Source organism: Pinus tabuliformis, chromosome 2_2, assembly GCF_031772625.1.
Source record: "Pinus tabuliformis cultivar Carrire ecotype Pingquan chromosome 2_2, CPIR1, whole genome shotgun sequence".
NCBI classification, from domain to species: Eukaryota; Viridiplantae; Streptophyta; class Pinopsida; order Pinales; family Pinaceae; genus Pinus; species Pinus tabuliformis.
Window position 1 is genome coordinate 1,155,253,374 of NC_142300.1, and position 23,998 is coordinate 1,155,277,371.

The 23,998-nt window shown below is 40.0% G+C and overlaps 1 protein-coding gene across 4 annotated transcripts in view; it reads left to right on the plus strand.

Moving 5' to 3' along the window:
* The window catches only part of LOC149197491 (uncharacterized), a 400,746-nt gene that overhangs the window by 127,044 nt on the left and 249,704 nt on the right, over positions 1 to 23,998 (plus strand). The window lies entirely within an intron of this gene.

The following is a 23,998-nucleotide window of genomic DNA, read 5'->3' on the forward strand; positions in this document are numbered from 1 at the left end:
ATTTTTATTGAATGTGAAACTTGAAGAAATGTTTCTATCTCTAGGTATTTTTTCACTTCAATCCAAATCCACGTTTTTCTGTACCTTGATTGATCAGACCTGTGAAGAACAAATCTTCCATTGAAAGGAGAGGGAAAGGAATCGTTTCATTGATTTGCAAGTTTCTTGAACGAAGATTTTGTATTTAAGGAAATGATATTAATCTGGGTAACTCATTTTTTTAGAGGGTAGATTTCTGAATGTTTTGGACACAACCATAATTTCTATTTATCTTATTCCTAGAATATTTCAAGATTTATCTGATTTCCAGAATATTTTAGAATCTATAATCAAATTAAATTAAATTTGTGAATAATCTTGTTAGTCAACGAGGTAAAGTCAGAACAATGGCTTGTGATATCATAGTCACAAGATTCAGCTATATTGACCCTGGTTGTTCTGAAATTCGGTGGCAATGCAAATTTCCGCAAAAATTCCCTATTATAATTCTGTACATCTGCAATCTCCAGATCGGTGTCCAAATTTCTTCTTAAAGCATCATTTTGAAGAAGGGGAAGAATAATTGGTGGAAAGGTGTTGCTTTCTGCTTGGACCTGCTTAGCTTTCACATTCTTTATATGATATTGGTGTGCATTCATGAGCAAGACAACATTATTCTGGGCATATCTGACGTTCTTTTAATTTTTGACTCCATTCTCTAATGTAGTAGGCAGATTTTCTCCAAGAACAGTGACTTGGCTGTCTGCGAGAGCCTCGCTAACCTTTGTACCCGCTTTTCTTTTATGATTCTGTCCATCTGCGATCTCTAGACCAATGTTCAGATTTTGGCTCAAACCATCAGTTTCAATAAGAGTGCGAGTAATTGGCAGAAAGATGTTGTTGCCTTTCTGGACCTCCTTAGCTTCCATATTCTTCATCTGATGTTGAACTGTGTTTACTGGCAAGACATCATTATTCTGGTCATAATACATATTCAACTTGCTTTTCGTTTGTAACCCTACTTTCCAAAGTAGCATGCAAATTTTCACCAAGAACAGTAACTTGGTTGTCTGTGGGAGGCTGGCTAGGCTCTGTATCCTGTTTCCTTTTACAAATATGTCCATCTACATACTCCAGACCAGTTTTCATATTTTGGCTCAAACCATCAGTTTGTTTAGCATTCATAAAAAAGATAGCATTATTTTGGCCATATCTGACTTGATTTTTGTTTCTAACACAGTTTTTAGAGTCCATAACATCAACTAGGTTCTGATTTGCTAACTAGGACTCTTTAATCTCAGAGTCTTTCACTGCCTCATTAGTTGAACTTTTAGAAGCTGGTTGGGATAATTAATTTCAATTCTTCTCTGAATGTATGACATAATGTAATAAGGATAACCACAAAAACCTGTGTTTTATTATTATATCTTATAAGCCTTGGAAAATCAAAGTCATCAACTTCAGTTGTGAATATCTCACCCTATGATCCAAATTGGCCAGGCACCTAAATAGGCACTACTTAAACCCCTGCATAGTCTAAACTTTATAGTAAAGATCAGGCCGTTTGAATGTGGACTGAACTAGGGATGATTTACCTAGCCAACTGTGTCGCAGTTAAGGAATGCCCCCTGTTGTCCCATTTGAATTAACTAGTAGAGAGAAAACCCATCAACTTCAGCTATGAATATTTCTTCGTAGGATCCAAATTGGCTAAGAACCACAATAGGCCCTACTTAAACCCCTGCATAGTCTAAAACTTCATACTAAAGATCAAACCTTTTGAATTTGGACTGAATGAGGGATGGTTTATCTTGCCAAATATGCTGTTGTTAAGGAATGTCCATGTTATCCCATTTCAATGAACTAGGTAGAGAGAAAGGTTGCCTCTTCCGTGGTGATGTCCACAATGTTGCAAGTCTTACTAGTACAGTGGTATCTCCCAATTGGGATTTGGTTCCCCATTATTATTCTCCTTAATTCTATCAGAGGAGAATGCATCCAAGTTCCATGAGGGGGATATGATGGCAGTGAAAGATTCTTCTGTTAGCCTCTAGAGGCCTATTTTTTCACCTCAGTCCAAATCCACATTTTTTTGTACCTTGATTGATCAAACCTATGAAGAACAAATCTTCCATCTGAAGGAGAGGAAAAGGAATTGTTTCATTGATTTGAGATGATAATAATCTGGGTAACTCATTTTTTTAGATGGCAGATTTCAGAATATTTTGGACTCAACCATAATTTCTATTTATCTTATTCCGAGAATATTTCAGGATTTATCTGATTTCCAGAATATTTTAGAATCTATAATCAAATTAAATTTAATTTAATTTGTGAATAATCTTGTTAGTCAACGAGGTAAAGTGAGAACAATGGCTTGTGATATCATAGTCACAAGATTCAGCTATATTAACACTTGTTGTACTTAAATTCGGTGGCAATGCAAAATTCCGCAAAAATTCCCTATTATAATTTTGTACATCTGCGATCTCTAGATCAATGTCCAGATTTCTTCTTAAAGCATCATTTGGAAGAAGGGGAAGATTAGTTGGTGGGAAGGTGTTTCTTTCTACTTGGACATGCTTAGATTTCACATTCTTTATATGATGTTGGTGTGCATTCATGAGCAAGACAACATTATTCTGGGCATATCTGACATGCTGTTTATTTTTGACTCCATTATCCAATGTAGTAGGCAGATTTTCTCCAAGAATAGTGACTTGGTTGTCTGCGAGAGCTTGGCTAGCCTCTGTACCTGCTTTTCTTTTATGATTCTGTCCATCTGCGATTTCCGACTTGATTTCCGTTTGTAACCCTACTTTCTAAAGTGGCATGCAAATTTTCACCAAGAACAGTAACTTGGTTGTCTGTGGGAGACTGGCTAGCCTTTGTACCTTGTTTTGTTTACAACTCTTACCATCTGCATACTCCAGACCAATGACACCCTAAATAGCTCAGATGCTTTATTATCAAAGCCCAATATATTCATCATGTCAAAAAAATTGCCAGCATCATCAGCAGTATGAGGAAACACAAAAAAACATTAACCATCTCTGCATCTTATTTAGATTTTCCCATTTTTCCCATTCCCGTGTCATGATTGTTCCTCAATTTATGCCTTACGGCGTTTCCTTTGCAACATCTGGTGCAAATGCTAGTCTATATATTTTGAGTATTTTTGTGTGTGAATTTATCACATTTGGTATTAGAGTGTGAACAAACTCTATTGTACACAATGTATATATTACAATTTAGAAGAGATGGAGTTTGACAAGGAGGAACATCAATGTACTGCAAGTCTAAGCACTGCTTTTGATCCAGTGAATATATTTCTAACTACCTTCCTATATGATTGAAACATTGCAGAGACGTGGTTGGAGAAGAATCTATGGAACTTAACTATCCCTCACACTCACAATTTTTTTGTTGTGATATAACATCCAACCCTTATTGCACGACTCTTATAAGACCTGCGAGTACCCATGGGTCTTGATGGGTTCTATAGCGAGACGGGTCACTCGCATAGAACATGCGTTATCTACTCGTAGCTTGCAAAACCTGTATAGAACCCGCATACCTGTATACTCGTGAGACCCACATTTGACTTGCATATGACCTGTGGAGACCCTCATAATTCGATTTTTGTTTTGGAGATAATGTGGAGGGAAAGGGAAAATGGAGGGAAGAAAACCCTTTATAAGTACCTCCCTACCTCCCATTTGTCATTCACTTGTCATGTGAGTGTTTGACTCATTTCTATGATTGTTGAGTGACACCCTTGCACAGTGAAGGAGCTCTTGCAAGAGGCTAAAGGAGGCTTCATCAGATCAGACCCAACTTCATCACAGCCAGGTAGGCTTCATGACCACCTTGATTGCTTATTTGAATTTTTCTTTTTTGTTTTCATGTATTTTTTTCTTTGGTTTCAATTTTGTTTTTTCATTTTTATTAATTGAGTTTTTTTTCATGTAATTTTTTTCGTTGTTTCAATTTTTTTGGGCCTTGTATGGCTAAGAAACTCAACTCGGGCCAAAAATAATAAAAAATTGAAACAAACAAAAAAAAATTTAAAAAATTTGAAACAAAAAAAATTACATTTAAATTCTTGAATTTAGATTCCAGAATATCAATTAAATTAAAAAAATAATTTTTTCTTCTAGATTCCATCACCATGCCACCAAAGGGTTGTAGAAAGTTTATTGATCTGGCATGGACACTATTGATCACTGGAGTGGCACCTGAAGATTTTTTGAAGACTCCATGCCCAAGGATGTACCAAAGGCTGTTTGTACCATCAAAGATCATCATATTACCAGAGTTTTTCAACTCTACTTCTTCTTCTTATCATTTTCTATTGTACTCAAATTCCACAATCCTTGCGGGGACAATGTAAAAGTGATGCTAGTATGAGGAGTCGAGTCATGTAACAGGCCTGGGTAGCCTGGGACCTTGTCATCAAGTGAGTATTACTCTGGGAGGTTTTTTTTCACTTGGTTAATTATCATCTCCTTACAAGGACTTAATAATTAATTGAGTTTTTTCCTCCAAGCATACCCCCAAAGTCGGAGTATGACTTTATTGCGAGGCCTTGGGTGAGTCCTAGTGTCTAGAGTCATTGTATATTACGATAATAGATCACTCGTAAAGTTTTGTGGAATTTGATTGGTTTTAGGGGGTCATTTTTAAATTTTTAAAATTCCCCGCAGGGCAGAAATTGGAATAAAATTTGTATATGAAATGTAATAAGTGATGTTTAGAGAAGTTATATGGGGTATGAGTAATAAAGATTACACCTTTCACTCTCAATTTTCTACTATGACACACTTTGAGGGGTTAAAAATGTGTTCTAGACCCTCAAAACCCACTTTTCCCAAGTTTAGTGGGAAATCTTGTAATAAATTAAACCATAAATAAATTAAATGGAGAGAAATAAATTTCTCCATGTGACAAAATGACACGAAAATGAATTGGAAATTATCTCAAGTGAAAGGAATGAGTCAAAGGACAAGTTAGAGGATGATTTGACACCCTACATAATAAATACATGGCCCACACAAGGAAATCAAATTTCTTGACATAAATGCAGCAGCTAGTGACTTGGAAAATCGATTTTTTTGGGAGTTAATGCACATGGGAGACATTGGAAATATATTGATTGAGATATTCTTGGGAGTTTGTCTCCACTTATGTTCCCTCTCCTTCACACTTGGCATCATCACATCTACATCGAATTTGCTCAAGGAGGGACCACGCAATTCATCAAGGGATCTACACTGATCTAATTGGAAGCATCTACATGAGGTGGCATCACATGGTTTGTTCTTGGAGTTGGACTTGAGTTAGCTCCTTGATTACTTCACACTTGGATTTTCTCATCTTCACACATGTGAAATTCGATTTTGCTTGAGGATCTCATGGTGCCACATATGGATTTCGATTCACCTTGGTGTCTCTTCACTCCTCCACTTGGAATTCGATTGCCTCTCCTGGGATCTTTTCCATGGCCATTTGTCACTTGGTTGCTACATTGGGATTTGCTTTCATCTCTCTATATAATAGAGCTTTGAGCTCTTATATTGTATCTTTTGTTACTAGCTATTGTGCTTGGGGAAACGCTGCTACTTTGTATACTTTTCAAGAGCTTTAATAAAAAGACTTTGGGGGTCCATTCATGGGTGTTCTTCCTTTGGAGAATGGTGCATTGTGAGTTATTGGTACAATATTTCTATGTTTTGAATTATTTCATTTTCTATATATTCTTATATACTCGCTAGTGCATAGTTATTTTGTATTAGCATTTGATTTGAAAGTACGCTCTAGAGTTTGAAAGTTCTAGTTTATTTTCAAATAAATTTCTAGAAGTTTCAATTCATTATTTGCTTAACTAAATTTATATGGACTAATGTTTGATTTGGGTATTGTAGAAGAATTTCTGCTGGATCAAGCGTGAGGGGAGGTCTTTGGGAGACCAACCCATTCTTGTAGCATCTTCAAAGGAATTCTCATTAGTTTTTTGGATTCACTTAGTTTATCTTACGAAAAGTGTCTTGTAGGGATTCGTTTGGGCATAATTTGTATACAAGTAATTATTTTAAAAATTTAAATCTTTAAAATAGTGCTTCATTGATTCATATTAGCTATTTGAGAGCTTTTCTAAGCTAAACCAAGTGATGGGGTTCACTCCTGTAGGCACCACGACAACCGCTCATGGCGGGGGTTATAACTTATCACTATGATCCTTGCCCACTCCGTTCTAGTTGTCTCCCAACAATAGACTATGGAGGGTACTCCCTGTGGAATGAGATGAAGGAAAACAAGTTGGGATGAGTGGCCTAGCCACTTGGTAGACTTATAGCAAGATTAATGATTATATTAGATTTTTTAAATATGAGACCAGTGCCTTATGGAGTCACAATTCTTGCTTAATGTAAATTGAAACCAAGTAACTAGATGGACACCCGTTGCTTAAATGATTGGTTAACCTATATGATGTGCAAATCTTAGGATCTATGTGTGATGCAATGATCTTGGTTATTTTTAGTTATATGCTTAGTCAAAATAGAATATCTCCCCTAACTGTTTTGAGAAACAGCCTTCAGAGTAGGTTGTGAATTGGAAGCCAACGGGAAGTAGGTATTGGCCTGATTAACCACACCTCCCCCTGTGTTCCGCCCACCCAGTGTCTCTGGCGTTGCAAAGGTTGTGGCTCTGACAACTGCAAGGTCATTGTGTTAACCACTAAGAAGAGTTGAATCTCTTAGGCTAATTGGAAAAGGGTTGCCCTAGATTTCTATCAACCTAGCTTTGCTAGGAGGTAAATTTTAATGCAATCTAGAACTAGGATGCTTGTTCAAGAGATTATGAGTGAAACTTTTAGGTGAGATTACTTAAGTGTTTCTTTAAGTACTTAGTTATTTTTTTTCCACAGATATGATGTTAAGTACTTCACAATGTTTAAAACAGGGAATCTCAAGCAAAAGACAAGTGTTAGATTTTGATAGTGCCAACAAGAGATAAGATATCCACAGGATGCGATTGCTTAATGAATATAGATCCACAATTGATAAACAATAGAGCAACAACTAACCAATGATTTAGTATGATAAGCCAATGACCATTATCCACAAAAGACAATAAGATAGCAAGTGTTCTTAGCCAATATTCCTCAACACGATATGATTTATCAATTTTCAAGTTAAGAACACTCAGATGCAATCTAGATCACCGCAAAATAGATGCACAACTGCCACTTGGATTAGAGAGACTTAGGAACAATTTATGTACTTAAACCAAAGATTTGAAATGTGCTTAGAGAGTGAGCTTATTAGATGTGAATTTCAAACTTTATAGCATACAAACTCACAAGGAAAACACAATGTTAGTCACTTCCACAATGTCAATGCTAGGAACAATATACAATAGAGTGTAAGACTATGAGAGCACTTATGCAATTTATGTTCCAATGATCTCACAATGAGCTATAAGTGACTATTATGACAACAATGAAGGATTTGTAACAACAACAGGTAAATTAGCTTTATATGCCCAATTTAAAGTGCAAATACTTTCCCAATGTAATGAAAAGAAACCCAATTATCAAATCAAACTTTGCCAACTCAAAAATTTGGATAGATTAGCCTTTCAAATATATAATTTACCACTGTTATATCATATTTGTTATGCAGAGATGTCAGTCACCAAAACTTCTAGATTCATGCCAAGCTATGATTGCCCAACTTATGCAATTTATTCCTCAATATGCCAAGCAACTTACAGATGATTTTTTAGGCCAATTTAGTGTAATGTTCCAAACTAGGGAAAATAGTGCTACGCAAAGCAAATAATAAAAACAACACCATAAAATTGAAACATTTAGTGCACAACCATAAAAAGTCCAGGAATATCCAGCAGCTGAGCCATTTTATTATAATCTAGGAGGAAAGGACAATAATGTGGAAGTGGTGCACCTGGGCTTGCCTCAATGGCAAGCATGATCAAACCCAGGTGGTAATATGTCAAGCCCAGATGGCACAATAACTACTACAATGATGCCCTGCGTTGCCCCTGTGAAACTGTGCTGTCTGCTGCAAGGATGCTGCTGGAAACCCCACCTCTGGTGCTCAGAAAATTACGGAAAATTAACCCCGGCCTCTCCACCAAATACCTAGAATAACCCATGAAGGAATTGGCCAAATGTTGACCTCAGAATTTTGGCCCAAATTCACCTTAGCTCCTTTAGCTGCTGGCTGAGTTGGGACCCTTGTTTGACCCCTTAGATTTGCCCTGAAAATTCTATAAAATTAGGAGTGTGATCCTTGCCCAAAACCCAGAAAAAATCAGAAAGGGTTTCGCTTGGTTCCAACCTTAAAAAATTGACCCTTCATAGCTTGACCCTCCAATTTCGAATTATGTTGTTGTGACTGATTCTGTCAATCTCTGCTCTCCCAACTCCAACAATCCTCCTCAAATGACTCTCCAAGTGATCTCCTACTTCTCCCAGCTAGCTCCAGCTCTACAATTCCTTCCTCCAACTCCCACGTGAGCTCAGTGATGGCTCTCTGCGTAGCCCCAGGTGGCTGTAAATCGAACTGCTCCAATGCAACAACCTCCTGCTCCAAAACTCTCCCGGAAGGTTGATCCTCCACTGTAGCTTCAATGCCCAAACTCCCCCGATAGTTGCTGCTGGGATGAACCCACAAGCAACACCTGCGTGTTCCCCTTCTGCGTCCTCCAGAAACACGCATTGGCTGAGACAAATGCTGAATGATATCATTGTGAAACTCCACCGACTCTCCTCCAAGGTAGTACGGTTTTCCTTCCTATGGTGGCACTCGAAGTCCACCGAAGCTAGGTTGAGATCTCTGCTCGGAGACACTCAGGTGCTAAACAACACAATAACTTGGCTAAGCAGCTCGAGCAACTAAGGTTGAGTTCAATATGTCCAAAAGATACCAAATGAGGTTGAGCCTCCTCTATTTATAATTTGTGGGCCTCTTTTCCCATGTGGCCCCCCTCCAACTAGCAATTCGACTTTCCCTCCTTAGTCATTCGAATTTCCCTCGAAGGTGGTGCGTATTTCCTCATGTGGGTGGCCCCCACGCTATGCCAACAACACATTTCGACCCCTTTTTGCTCAAGTCTTTTCCAAAAATCACATGGGTCCCATGGCCTCCAAAATTGTCAAAATTGTAGAATAGAAAAACCTGTAACTATTTAATTTCAGAAGGGGCATTACATTTAGGATGTTTTTATCACTGTTATGAGTTAATTTACTTGCTGAAGTAAAACAATGAGGAAACAAGGGTTAGGAGATCAAGCCCTTAGGCCCTAGGCCTTGAAGTCTAGTAGCCCAACTTTTGCAAAATTTTGTCCAATGAATTGATACCTGAAAACACAAGCTTTAGACCAATTTTCTTTTCAAAATGCACCAACAGTCAGTCTAGAAAATTTTTAGAGATAAGCATATGGCAGTTTAGGCCCAAGAGAGGGCAAGAAAGAGGCCAAAAATGAAGGGAAAAGGCCTCAATAGGCCTACGACTAGGGTAAAAGGCCTATTAGGCCTTACGACAAGCCCAAAAAGGGTTGTTGTTGGGCTTAGGAAGGGCTGAAAGGCCCGTTAGGGGCTGTGACCTAGGGTTTTGAGGCCCTAAGACCTGCGACACCCTAGGGGAGGCCTCAAAAGAGGCAACCACAAGCCCTTTAGGGGCTCCTGCTTAAGGGAGAGGAATGAAGGGTCGAGGAGAGGGAGGAAAGAACTCTAGGGCCCGCGACAAGGGTTAGGAGGGGAGGCCGTAGCCCCTAGGGCTCACGACTAGCCTCTAGGAGGCCTAAAATCCAAACGTAGGAGGCTAAAAGAGTAACACTGAGGGTTTGGAGGAGAAAACCAGGGCTAGGAGCCTTGAAAACCTTTAAACCCTTGCTCCAAAATTTTTTATGGTTCAACTCTTCAATTTTCCAAAAATTCTTCCGTGGATGGCTCTGAAAAAATTCCTAAAAACTAGATCTTACTCTCAAGGGTCTAAATCTAGCTCTACTTTAGTCTTTTCACTTGATTCAACCCGCAAAAATGAAAATACAACGCCCAAACCCCAAATATATACAAAATTTATAACCTCAAACCCTAATTAGCAAAAGTAATTTACAAATTAAATTTACAAAATTATTTTAGAAATCATACAAGGGTTTTAAAATAATTTTTTTATGGTATTTTTCTTTGATAAATGGCTAAAAATGCTTTGGAAACCCAATGCATACTATAGCCTTAGCGAAGATTTAGTCCACCACATAAATATTTGGGATCCAAGTAAAAATGATTCCTGCCTAAGTTTGTGAACTTGGAGGCCAAGGATTGAAGTACCGACAAACATTGTATTTATCTAAAGATAACCTGTTAATCACATGGGGAATCAAACCACCTAAGATTAGCCCAAACCTATCAATAACATGATTTTATCTTCATCTAATGAAAAACATATTTTACCAAAGGTTCAAAGGCTCAAATGACTCTCTAATTTATAGATCAATTCTCCAAGTGGAAAAATAACGATTAGTTCTTTGATCCATGTCAAAATAATCTTGGCTGTTGAAAAATATTTGATTATATTTTAATCTTGGCCCTTGATTTTTTATTTTTTGAGGAATTTTCGAATTTATCATTTAATTCCATATTTATTAGCTCAAAATTAATTATTTTGAGCTAATTTCCTCAAAAAATTGACTTTGAATTAATTTTGAGCTAATTTCCTCAAAAAATTGACTTTGACTTAACCACCAAGGTCCAAGGGTCCAAATCTTCTTGAAATATACAATATTCCCTTGGTGGAAGACCTTTAAAAATCGATTCCTTTAAGACCCACGAATTTTTCCACTTAGAGAATTAATTTTCTTAAGAGAACTTAATTTGACTCTTATTAGTTTATTTTCTGGCTTAGGATTTAATTTTATTTTGCCAGAAAAATTAATTAATTTACACACGAAGGGATTTAATGTTTTTCCACCCTCTAATACATAATATTTTTACATTTACAACCCTTAAAGGGGGAATACACATTTGGCATAGACCCTCAACACACATACCTCATTTGTGACACAACATGAGCTAGTAGTCCAAGTGATTTGTAATAAAATAATCTAGCCAACTAGCTTAAATTATTCCCAAATCACTTTTACATTAGACTCGATTAGAACACTAGGACTGACCTAAGATTTTGACGAAGAATTCCATTCTAGCTTTAGGGTGAGGTTGGAGGGAAAAACTCTGCCGACCATTTGTGTTTAGAAACACACGAGTCATTGAGATGAAAAACCTCCTAGGATGAAATTTTTCGCCAAAATAATAGACTTACTGTAATGACCCATCTACTAGTACAAACAAAATGTGAATTATTAGCATGCATATGATATTTACATATGCATGCGTCGCCTGCACTGCACTAGTATTCATATTAACTTATGAAGAATTTCCAAGCATAAGATAAAAGACATAATTGTTGAAGATACTGAATAAATACCTAACTCACAAAAATATATTGAAATATGTATTTTACCGTGTGTCATCATCATAATAGGTAACAATAGAATATTATTCAAAATAAAAAATTAATACTCTATACTATACAAAATTAAAATGGAATATAAATTCTATGAACAAAAAAAGGGACAAGTATAAATAAAAGGAATGAACATTTAAAAAGGATACTATGCATATTATACAAAAAAAGTAAAATAAAAATAATAAGAATATTGGATAAAGCAAACAAAAGGGAATATAATATGTTATTGTAATATTCCTAATTAGCCATGGCTAATTGGAATATTCGATTTTGCTCAATTTTGCCTTATATAGTTATTTATAAATAAAAAGGTGAGGAAAAGGGGGACATAACTCACCTTTAGAATAAAGTCACTCCCTAGTAGCACAACATTGTGACTTAAAGGGGAGCCAAAGGGGCCAAAGGACCACGCAGAGATGGGGCCCACGCAGACACTTGGAGGGACTGCGTAGATGGAAAGGAACACATGGCAAGAGAGGGACTACGTTGGAGGAGATGGGCCTAGGGATTGAGAGAGGCCAACACTATAAAGGAGAGGGGAGCCTCCTCATTTTGGCATTCGATTATGTGCATTTGAGCTAGTCATTTAGACTTGGAGCACGCTGGCTGTTTAGCCTGTTTGCAGCACTGTTTAGTGCATTGAGTGTCTCCGTTCGGAGATCTCGCCCTTAGCCCCGGGGGATTTCGAGTGCCTACTCGGACAAGGTAGTTTCCAGCAGTATTTTGCAGTAAGATTGATCTTTGGCATTGTGGAGGAGTTGAGCATTGGAGGACTGCGCAGTCTTGGGAGAGAGGGACGTAGTTCTTTGGGTGGGAGTTCTGGATTGGGGGTTTTGTGGAGGATTAGAGCTGGGAGATTGAGCAAGGGATCAACTCTTACATTTGGATGGTGAGGCCCAGGATTGGTGGTTCCATGGGATGGTTACACTCGGACATTCCACAGTGACGACATATGCCGAGTTTACCTGGAGATTGATGGAGAGGTTTGACCGAGGGATCTGGAACAACACTTTGTTGAGCTGACGAGGCTCAAGCAGACAGGGAGCCCAGAGACCTACATTGCAGACTTCTTGAGGATTTCAGTGATGGTGCCAAATCTATCCACAGGACGAAGGATCTACATGTTTGTTGAGGGGTTAGCAGAGCCACTTCGGGGTCTAGTTAGGACCACTAGACCAGCCACACTCCAGGATGCTATCAACAGGACCCGAGACTTATAGGATGCCTTACCCAGGACCCGGACACCTTACCCCTAGAGACAGGCTTTCCAACATAAGGGGAAAGACGTGAGGATTTCGCCTTTGAAAGGGAATCCAGGACTAGCTTAGATTGATGATGACGCCAGGAGGGAGTTGAAGAAGAAGCGGTTGTGCTTTACCTGTCAGGAGTCGTGGGCACCAGGACATAGATGTGTTGCTGGCAAAGCACACTTTATTGAGGTCTTCTCTGAGAGCAGCGGGGAAGAGGATGAGGAGGATGATGTGGAGGCAGGAGATAGTCATGCTGTGCAGGGTCCCTCGCCGCCTCCACCAGTGGCAGCAGGTGGTGTAGCTTTTGCACCTACCGGAGGAGCCCTTGCAGCATTGCGAGGAGTTCCCAAGTATTTGACGCTGCGCGTACGGGGGACAATACGTGGCCAGCGAGTATCAGTTTTGGTTGACAGTGGGGCAACCCACAACTTCATCGACGCACAGATGGTTGAGCGGAGAGGTATACAGATAGAGAGCTTCGATGGATTTTCAGTTTTGGTCCCAGGAGATCAGACCATGGTGTGTGCTCATTATGTCCCAGAGTTATCAGTGACGATGGGCACCTACACACTGACTGACCACTTTTTTGTGGTCAATATTCCGGACACCAACATAGTACTGGGTGTTTAGTGGCTTATCACTCTAGGGAAGGTCACGACAGATTGGAAGGCCCTAGAGATGGAGTGGGATGATGAGAAGACAGGGAGGCATGAGAAGATACGGGGATAGCACACATATCCGCCTCAGACTGTTTCGGCTCATCGGATGGAGGTAGTCTTCCAGAAGGAAGACATAGAGTGGGCAGTAGAGCTGCGTGCATCAGAGACAGGGACTACAGGGCAGACGGTGCACCCGGAGATACAGTCCATCCTTGACTGGTATGCCACAGTATTTGGGAAGATTCCGCCGGGAGAGCCACTGGATCGGGGGTTTGAGCACACCATTGAGCTTGAGCAGGGCATACAGGCAGTGATTACTACCCCCTATAGGCATCCCAAGGCCTATCGGGATGAGATTGAGCCGACCATTCAGGAGTTGCTGGCTCTTGGGCACATTCAGCCGAGCACAAGTCCTTTTGCTTCTTCCGTGGTGTTGGTGAAGAAGAAGGACGACACATTGAGGATGTGCATTGACTATAGGGCCCTGAACAAGAAGACACTGAAGAATAGGTACCCCATACCCAAGATCGATGAGTTGATGGATGAGTTGAGAGGAGCACGGTTCTTCTTGAAGATTGATTTGAGATCTGGGTACCGTCAGATTCGCGTGAAGGAGCAGGACATTCCCAAGACCGCCTTCAGGTGTCACTATGGGCACTTTGAGTTTTTGGTGATGCCCTTCGGGCTAACCAACGCCCCAGCTACATTCCAGTGTTGCATGAATCACATCTTCCGCAATCACTTAAGGAAGTTTGTGTTGGTGTTCTTTGATGATATCCTCATTTACAACAGGACTTGGGAGGAGCATCTCCAACGCATTGAGACAGTATTGCGCATCTTGGAGGAGCAGCAGTTCTATGCCAAACTCTCCAAGTGTGAGTTTGGATTGACAGAGATGTTATACCTGGGACACATCATAGGGGTGGACGAAGTGAGGGTCCACGAGGAGAAGATCAGGGCCATCAGAGATTGGCCGAAGCCGAGAAACGTGACAAAACTTCGAGGATTCATTGGCATTTTTACTTACTATTGGAAGTTCGTTAAGAGTTTCTCACAGCTTGCTGCACCCCTGACAGATCTGACGAGGAAGGGGGCTTTCAGTTGGTCAGATACAGCACAGCGAGCCTTTGACAGGCTCAAGGAGGTTATGAGCAGCTGCCCAGTGCTTGCATTGTCGGATTTTACGCAGCCATTTGTTTTGGAGTGTGATGCGTCGGGAGAGGGGATCGGCGCAGTGTTGATGTAGGGAGGTCACCCTATAGCCTTTGGGAGCCGGAAGCTCCTTCTGCACGAGAAGTTGTATTCTATATACGATAAGGAGATGCTGGCCATCATGCATGCATTGGCCAAGTACCGGTAGTATTTAGTGGGTAACAGGTTCAGGGTGAGGACTGATCACAACAGCCTCAGGTTCTTTTTGGAGTAGAAGCAGCGACAGGAGAGGCAACAAAAGTGGATCAGTAAGATCCAAGCATATGACTTTGACATTGAGTATGTCGAGGGTAAGAACAACGTGGTAGCAGATGCCCTTTCACGTAGACCAGCCACGTTGTCTCTTATGAGCTGGACGCAAACTGGAGGGCTCGACTCTTAGTAGAGTACTCCACGGATAGATTTGCATGCGAGGTTCTGGATGGGTAGGTGGCGGATGACAGGTACAGGGTGGTCGATGAGATCATCTACTACAGGGACCGGATCTTCTTGACTGAGAAATCTCAGCTCAAGAAGAAGATACTTCAGGCATCGCATGATTCACCATTGGCAGGCCATCAGGGGTTTACCAAAACCTACAGGGCCATTAGAGAGGGGTTCTCATGGAAGGGCCTCAAGGAGGACGTACTCCAGCATGTCTGGGAGTGCGACGTTTGCTAGAGGAACAAGGGGGAGATGAGCCATCCTGCAGGATTATTGCAGTCTCTTCCCATTCTGGAGGGGAAATGGGAGTGTATTTCGATGGACTTCATCACAGGGTTGCCCATGGTACAGGGCAAGGATTGCATCTTTGTCGTTGTTGATCGACTGACGAAGTACTCACACTTTTTCGCCATATCCGCACACTACACAACAGCACAGGTGGCCGAGCTGTTCTTCAGAGAGATCTTCAAGTTACATGGTCTTCCCAAGACCATCACCAGTGACAGGGACAACCGTTTCATGGGCGGATTTTGGCAGGAGCTTTTCCGGTTGGTGGGGACGGAGTTGACACCGAGTACCAGTTATCACCCACAGACGGACAGGCAGACAGAGATAGTTAACAAGTGGCTGGAGGGCTACTTGTGTAACTATGTCAGTGGGTAGCAGCGAGCATGGTTGAAGTGGCTGCATCTGGGGGAGTATTGCTACAACACTACACATCACATGTCCATTGGTATGTCACCATTCTATGCTTTGTATGGATATCATCTCTTATCTTTTGCTGACGTGATGTTTGGTGCTAGCAAGGCTCCGAGAGCCAAGATTTGGATCCAAGAGAGTTAGGATATTCTATGAGTTCTCAAGGATAATATGGCTACAACACAGAACCAACAGAAGCTGTATGCCGACAGGGGTCGGGTGGAGAGACAGTTTGAGGTAGTGGACTTGGTCTACCTACGGTTACAGCCATACCGACAGTGGTCACTGAAGCAAAAGGGGGTTGAGAAGCTCAAGCCCTGCTTTTATGGGCCATACAGGGTGATATGCAGGATTGGACAGGTTGCATATGAGTTAGAGCTGCCCCAAGGCAGCAAGATCCATAACGTTTTTCATGTATCATGCTTGAAAAAGGCATTGGGGCAGCATGTGACAGTGACAGATGAGCTACCACCCACGGATGATGAGGGGCATTTGGTGTTGCAGTGAGAGGCTATTATTGATACCAGGGAGAGGCAGCTACGGAGCAGGATGGTCCGGGAATTCTTGGTGAGGTGGAAGAATTTACTGGATGAGGATGCCACTTGGGAGAGTGAGAAAATTTTGCAGCATCCTCACTTCAGTTGCTTGAGGACAAGCAACATTTTGCCGGGGGAGACCGTAATATTCCTAATTAGCCATGGCTAATTGGAATATTCGATTTTGCTCAATTTTTCGTTCTATAATTATTTATAAATAAAAAGGTGAGGAAAAGGGGGACATAACTCACCTTTAGAATAAAGTCACTCCCTAGTAGCACAACGTTGTGACTTAAAGGGGAGCCAAGGGGGCCAAAGGACCATGCAGAGATGGGGCCCATGCAGACACTTGGAGGGACTGCACAGATGTAAAGGAACACGTGGCAAGAGAGGGACTATGTTGGAGGAGGTGGGCCTTGGGATTGAGAGAGGCCAATACTATAAAGGAGAGGGGAGCCTCCTCATTTTGGCATTCGATTATGTGCATTTGAGCTAGTCATTTCGACTTGGAGCACGCTGGCTGTTTAGCCTGTCTGCAACACTGTTTAGTGCATTGAGTGTCTCCGTTCGGAGATCTCACCCTTAGCCCCGGGGGACTTCGAGTGCCTACTCGGGCAAGGTAGTTTCCAACAGTCTTTTGCAGTAGGATTGATCTTTGGCGTTGTGGAGGAGCTGAGCATTGGAGGACTGCACAGTCTTGGGAGAGAGGGACGCAGTTCTTTGGGTGGGAGTTCCGGATTGGGGGTTTTGTGGAGGATTAGAGCTGGGAGATTGAGCAAGGGATCAACTCTTGCATATTGGAGGATTTTGGCAAAGTTTCGGGCTGAGTTTTGGTGGATTCTATTCAGTGGCAGCACAGAGCCTTGAGGGACAGCGTAGATCCCCAAGGGGGTGATTTTCGGGGGTCGGCTATTTCAGAAAAGCTTTCTGGGTTTTTCTGGGTTTCTTGAGTAGAGTCTGATTCCAGAGTTTTAGCATTTTCTGAGGAGGGGAACAACCCCAAATCCTCATTTGATTTCTAGCAATAACAACAGCACGGCAGTTCTCCAGTAGCTTGGATGCAGTTTAGAGAGAGGCCATTCCTTTGCTATTCTGAGTGTATTTCTTCACTTGCCTTGTGCAAGTCGAGGTGCCATCTTTCTGATCACCTCCTGTACTCATTCCATTACTTAGTATAATAAAATGGCTTAGCATTTCTCTCTACATTTCTTGAGTATCTACTTATATTTCATGTTCACAATTTTATATGTTGTACCATTGTTATTTTTATCACTTTGAGTTTTTTGGTCGCTATATCATTAGGACGTGTTTGGTTGGAGTTTGCTTGGGTTTGAGGGATATCCCGGAAACGGGATATTACAGTTATTTTGCCTAACCCAACCAATTCATAAAGGGACATTACAATATTAATATTATGGAGGGTGAGTAATATCATACATATAATGATAAAACTTTTCATCTTAAAGAGAGACCACGACATCTAATTATAAATGCCTTACCTTCCTCACGAAGCCAGCATAGAAGAGAGGCGGTCATGCAACCGACTGAAAGTTTGAGAAGAGCCTTAGGGAAAAATATAAAGGGAAAGGAGATGAAGTTTTTGAGAGGAAAATTTGCAGGAGAAGAAAAGAGAAAAATTTTAACACAAAGTTACAGATAGTAAGGACTCAACCTTGGTTGTTCTTGAAGTTTTTTAGCAAGGGGGCCAGATTGCACCAATAGGGAAGCATTTTGGAATTGAGTACTTAGGTTGTACCCAGTTTGGCTGGGAGGTTTTGGTAACGAAACGGGGAGCGAGAGTCATTATAGAGCAAAGACACCTTCAACCACAAAACTCCAGGCTGGTACTCTGTATAAAATTATTAAATTCTATACATGTATTACATAACAGTATGTTCTAAAAGTAATATTGGTCATACCCTGTAAAATTCTTAATTTAGGGTTTCTTAAATTGTTCTCACAGCTTTAAAATCTTTAAATTTGTCAATTTTATGAATTATGGGTCTTACACTTACCTAGGTTGTTACATACATTCAAGGTCTTACTAGGATCATTTACATTACATAACTTGCAAAATGGGTTTATAATGACACATGGACTGCTGACCGATGGTTCGATCTTGTTGAAAAAATTTGGCACTTCCGCTTCCTTGGAACTTTGACAAATTGAGTGCAACAACTCCCATCACTTGATATGGTTTCTTGTATATTATTTATATTTTATTTAGTTGTTTTCATATTCTCTTTACACTAATTTGTTTCTTGATCTTGCAGCCCATAGGTAGAGTGTTGGTGATAAGAGCATCAAGAAAGGATCACACAAACTCTAACATTTTTCTTGTAGGACCTCTCAACCCCTTTCAAAGTCGAATTTTTTGAGGAGGCGAGGCCATGGGCTTCTTGAGGAGGATTGACTCCTTGTTTTTTGCAACATTGCATTCACCTTTGGAGGCCAAGCCTTGGGGCATCAAGAGACACTTAACTTCTTCAATCTTGAGAGCTTTTCTCATTGTAATTACTTCATTTTCTGAATTTGACTTTCAAGAAGGAGATCTAGAGCTTGAGAAGCATCATTGAATTGTAAAGACTCCTCTTGAAGATTTACTTGAGACCTCTTGAAGGTTCTTCATCTTGTAACATCTAATAAAAGTTTAGTTTTTCTTGTGGGAGCTTGGGTTTTCACCCAAGGCATCCTTTTCTCCTTTTGCAAAAGGAGGAACATGTGGGTGGTTTGATTTTGAGCTAGTTTTCTTAGTGTCCATCTTGCATGCCTTAAAATTAATACAACATCACTTTCACAAGCTATTTTCTGAATTTACTTTTTGTCACTTATTTTCATGCTTTGCCATTTCAAGTTTAGCTTTCAAGCACAATTCTAAATCTTACTTTTGGAAACAATTTATTTTATGCAAGGCATCTCATTTCAAGTAGCAAAGTAGATTTAGTTACTCTAACAATTTGCTTCATGTTGGCCTCACAATAGGCTCATTATTTACATGCTCATTTATTTTGAGTTATTTGCTCATTTTGCAAGCATATAAATTTTAAGCTTCATTGCTTTGTTGGTTATTGGTTTATCCTTTGTCAAAGCAATTATTTTGAGCAACTTACAAATCTTATATGTTCATGAAGCTAATGTATCTTGCATTACCTTGAACAAATATCCAAGTTATCTTTCTCTGGGCATATTTCCATTTGGTTGAAGCAAAACAGTTAGTAATCTTACTTAATTCATGTGCAAGATAATTTCCTTTTCCAATTGAGTTTACATTTTTCAATTTACTTTGAGCACTATTTCTATTATATTAAAAGCAATGCAAATCTCTATTTGGAAAACTTACTTGCATATCATATTAGGCATTTTAGTATAGTTACATCTTAATTTAATTTACCTCCAAGCATAAGCTTGGTTGAAAGACATTTTTAGGGACCCCTTTCTTTCATCAACTTGAGGGACATAGACCCTCCTATGTGGTTCACACGGTGACCTTACAGTCGTTAGAGTCACAATCTTTGTAGTGCTGGAGGCATCGGGTGTGTTGGGTAATCCAAGGAAGGTATCGTTAATATAGCTGTTGATGTCTTTCTCTTGGACCCCTTCAACAACTCACATAAGACTTGTTTCAAAACAATCGAAAGAAATGTCACATCTAGAGTAGGCATTTAGATTAAAAGTAACCAAGATAATTGTTTTAGTTTAGGTGCACTTAATGCTAATACATTTTACTATTTTATTTGCAAGTTATCCATGTACTTGTTATTGATGAATGTGTTTTGAAGTGAATACTTTATTTGGGCAAGTATCATCTTATTTATTTTTGCAAGTAAAGTTCTAACTTGTTTCCTTTGTAAGTCATTTCCATATTGCTTCCTTGCATGCTCTATGCATGATCATATATTTTAAGAGCATTTCTTGAAAGCATATTTAATTTCTTGCATTGGTATCATATCTTGCTAACATCTTTTGTTTGATTGACAGGATTGTTTCTGTTTCAATTTGAAACACTGCATTTTATTTTGAGCAAGTATTATTTATTCTTAAAGCATTATTTGAAGGCATTGGTTTTATATATGCTTATCATTATCTCATGTGTTGATGGTTATTGAAGTTCATTTTATTGCTCACATTATATTTGCTCATAATCTTAAAGTAATCCACTTCACTCTAACATCTCCTAGGAACCTTCTAATGTAGTTTTCCATTTAGGGACCACCCCCCTTAGCTGATTTAGGAGAAAGCTTAAATAGAGAGAGTTGGGAATAGGTGACAACCCTATCTCTTAAATTTGCCACTAAACACCACACCTTGTGGGGTTAAGGGATTTTCTCACTAACTTAGGTGTGTGTGGCAGGCGGTAACAGACACATGGTCAACGACTCATTGTCGGTAATGACCACCATGTCAAGTGCAATTATTGCAATGTCACAATGCATGCGGGCATAAACATGTTAAAATACCGCCTAGCTAGAATTCCTGAGAATGGTGTGGGATGTTGTGAACATTTCCCTAATGAAATCACTGTTGAAATGGTCGCTGTTTTTCCATTAAAGAATGAAGTTCTAAGAGGGAAAGAAGGAAGGTTGAGGTTGCTGGGATAGGTAAATCTTCATCTCAGAGTGAACCACAAAATCAAAGTGCAGGTATTGGTAGCTCCTCTTCAAGTGTTTTGGCAAACAAGAATATAACCTCTTCTTTCTTTGCTCCTTGTATAACTCCAAGATCTTAGCCAACCTTGGAGAGTTTTAATGAAAAGAAGAGGAAGGAGGCATATATGGTAGCAGGTTTTGGTACCATAACAATCTTTCATTCAACTATGCAAAGTCTTATTTTTATTAGCCCATGGTGGATGCCATTGTAAGTGTTGGCCCTGGATGCAAATACCCATCTTATAATGCACTTAGGGGGAAAGAACTAGATGAGGAGCTTGAGTGTGTCAAGACACAATTGGAGAGCATTTAAAGCTCATGGAAGTTCACAGGTTGTGCAATTATATTTGAAGGGTGGAACAATAATAAATTTTGTTGTAGCTTGCCCTAAAGGAACCATGTTCCTAAGATCCATTGATGCATATGCACATGTAAATGATGCACAACTGATTTTTACATTGTTGGCTGATGTGGTGGAGGAAGTTGGGATTGCAAATGTTGTCCAAGTAATCACTGACAACGCAACCAATCATGTGGCAGTTGGAAGGTTGCTTTGTGCCAAATATCCCACCATTTTTCAGATAACATGCATTGCCCATTGCATAGACTTGATACTGGAGGACATTGGGAAGTTGGAGTGGGTGCAAGATGTTGTGCAAGAGTGCAAGAAAATTACCAAGTATATTTATAACCAAGCTTGGGTGTTGAACCTTATGAGGGAATTCACACAAGGTGAGCTTAGTTGCACAACTATCACATGGCTTGCTACAAACTTTCTTTCCCTCCAAAACCTTTTATATGAGTACCAAGCTTTGAGAAGAATGTTTTGTAGCTAGCAATGGGTATTTTGGAAAGAACACAAAACCAGAAGCATTGACTGTGAAAGCATATGTCTTTGGCTCTGTTTTAAAAAACGACCGGCTCGGAATCGACTCGGCTGAGTTGGTCCTACCTAAGCGTAAAATATATGACTCGGCCGAGTTGGTCCGAGCCAAGCCCAAAATATATGACTTGGCCGAGTTGGTCCGAGCCAGGCCTAAAATATATGACTCGGCCAAGGATTCGGTTCGGCCGACCGGGTTAATACCGGCTCGGCCGAGTTGTTGGTATTAAGCCGGCCGGCTCGGGCGAGCCCGCTCTAACTCGGCCGAGTTAGTGACAGCAGCCCATATGAAACCCGAAACAACGATTTAAAAAAAAAAAAACAACTTTTTTTGGGGACTCCAAATCGGTTTTAATTTTGCCTATTTGGTCTTTGGGGTCCATTCCCCTCTCCTAAACCCTATTTAACCCACTCAACCCCTCTCATTCTCTCACAACCATCTCATGCATTTGAGTGAGAATTTCAGTGAGAGTTTGTGAGGAGTTGTTGAGTTTGTTTTTGGAGCAGCAGTGAAGAGTCTTGGGCAAGCATTGTAGCTGGAGTGAGGAGCTTCTTGGGCAGCCATTTGGAGCAACATTGAGGAGTTGGTTTCTTGGAGCAAGCTTGAGGATGCAGTTTATGCTTGGAGGTATTTTTTTTCACTAGTAAAAATCTGTTTTTGCTTATTAAATTTTATGTGCTAATCTAGAAATCCTAAAGAGTGTTTTTGTGTGAAAGAAATGAACATTGAATCAGTGTTTTTTTTTTTTTGTTTTCATTTTCAGATTGTTTGCTTTCATTTCCAAGTCAAAAAATAGCATCTAGAGTGAAAGATGCTGCTTGGGCATATGTTGAAATGGTTGATAGTCAAATGCATTGCAAATTTTGCCATAGGAAAATTAAGGAAGGTCCTAGGGTCATTAATAGGCTGAAACAACACTTGGTGGGGATTAGAGGTCAAATTACTCCATGTACCTCACTAGAAATTGGGGAGATTAGGAAGGATTTGTTAGCCAGCTTTGAGAAGATTAAAAAAGATAAGGCTAGGGAAAAGGAGTTAGAGGCTGAAATTGGAAGGAAGAGGAATATACAAAAAATGCTGTCTACCAACCCCCATTTTGATTTTGAGGGTTCTTCCTCCATCCCTTGTACTGATGCATCCAACCCCTTCAGATATGTTCCTCCCTCTTTTGAGTCTATTCAAGAAAAGGGAAAGGGTAAAATGAAAAAGGGTGATATGAATATCAAAAGTTATTCTACTCCCTCCTCTCCATCAGATGCACATGGTCCTCAACCTAGTAGAAGTCACTTGCAGCCCACTTTAGATGACCATTGGAAGAAAGAATTGAGGGAGACTGCTTGTGATGACATAACTAGATGATGGTATGATGCTGATATCCCCTTCAATGCTTCCCGTTCACCATATTATGAGCCTATGTTTGATGCCATACATGCTGTTGGAAAAGGCTTCAAAGGCCCTACTATGCATGAGCTAAGGGGATATCGTTTGTAGAAAGAAGTTGCCTCCATTAATGAGTATTTGAAATATTTCAAGGACTCATGGGCAAGTACAGGATGTACCATCATGTCAGATGGATGGACTGATAAAAGAAACCGTACCATCATAAACTTTCTTATCTTCTGCACACAGGGAACCATGTTTCTAAAATCAGTTGATGCATCTGGTATGGTAAAAGATGGACAATTGTTGTTTCAACTATTGGATGAGGTTGTTGAGGACGTGGGGGTGGCTAATGTTGTTCAAGTCATCACAGATAATGCCTCTAACTATGTTCTTGCTGGTAAACTGTTAGAGGAAAAGCACAGAACCATCTTTTGGACCCCATGTGCTGCACATTGCATAGACCTCATGCTTGAGGATATTGGCAAATTAGATTGGATCAAAAACATTGTAGATCATGCCAAAAGCATAACAAAATTTATGAGGAAACACACAGTGGGAAGGGATATTATTAGGCCTGCCATCACTAGATTTGCTACTCATTTTTTGACATTGCAATCTATGCTTTCACAACATAGAAACTCGTAAAAGATTTTTTCTAGTGAAGAATGGAATCAAAGCCAGTGGTCTCACAAACTGGAAGGCAAAGAATTGAAAAAGAAAGTTAATGAAGAAATATTTTGGAGAAAGGCAATAGAGATTGTGAAGCTTGCTGAGC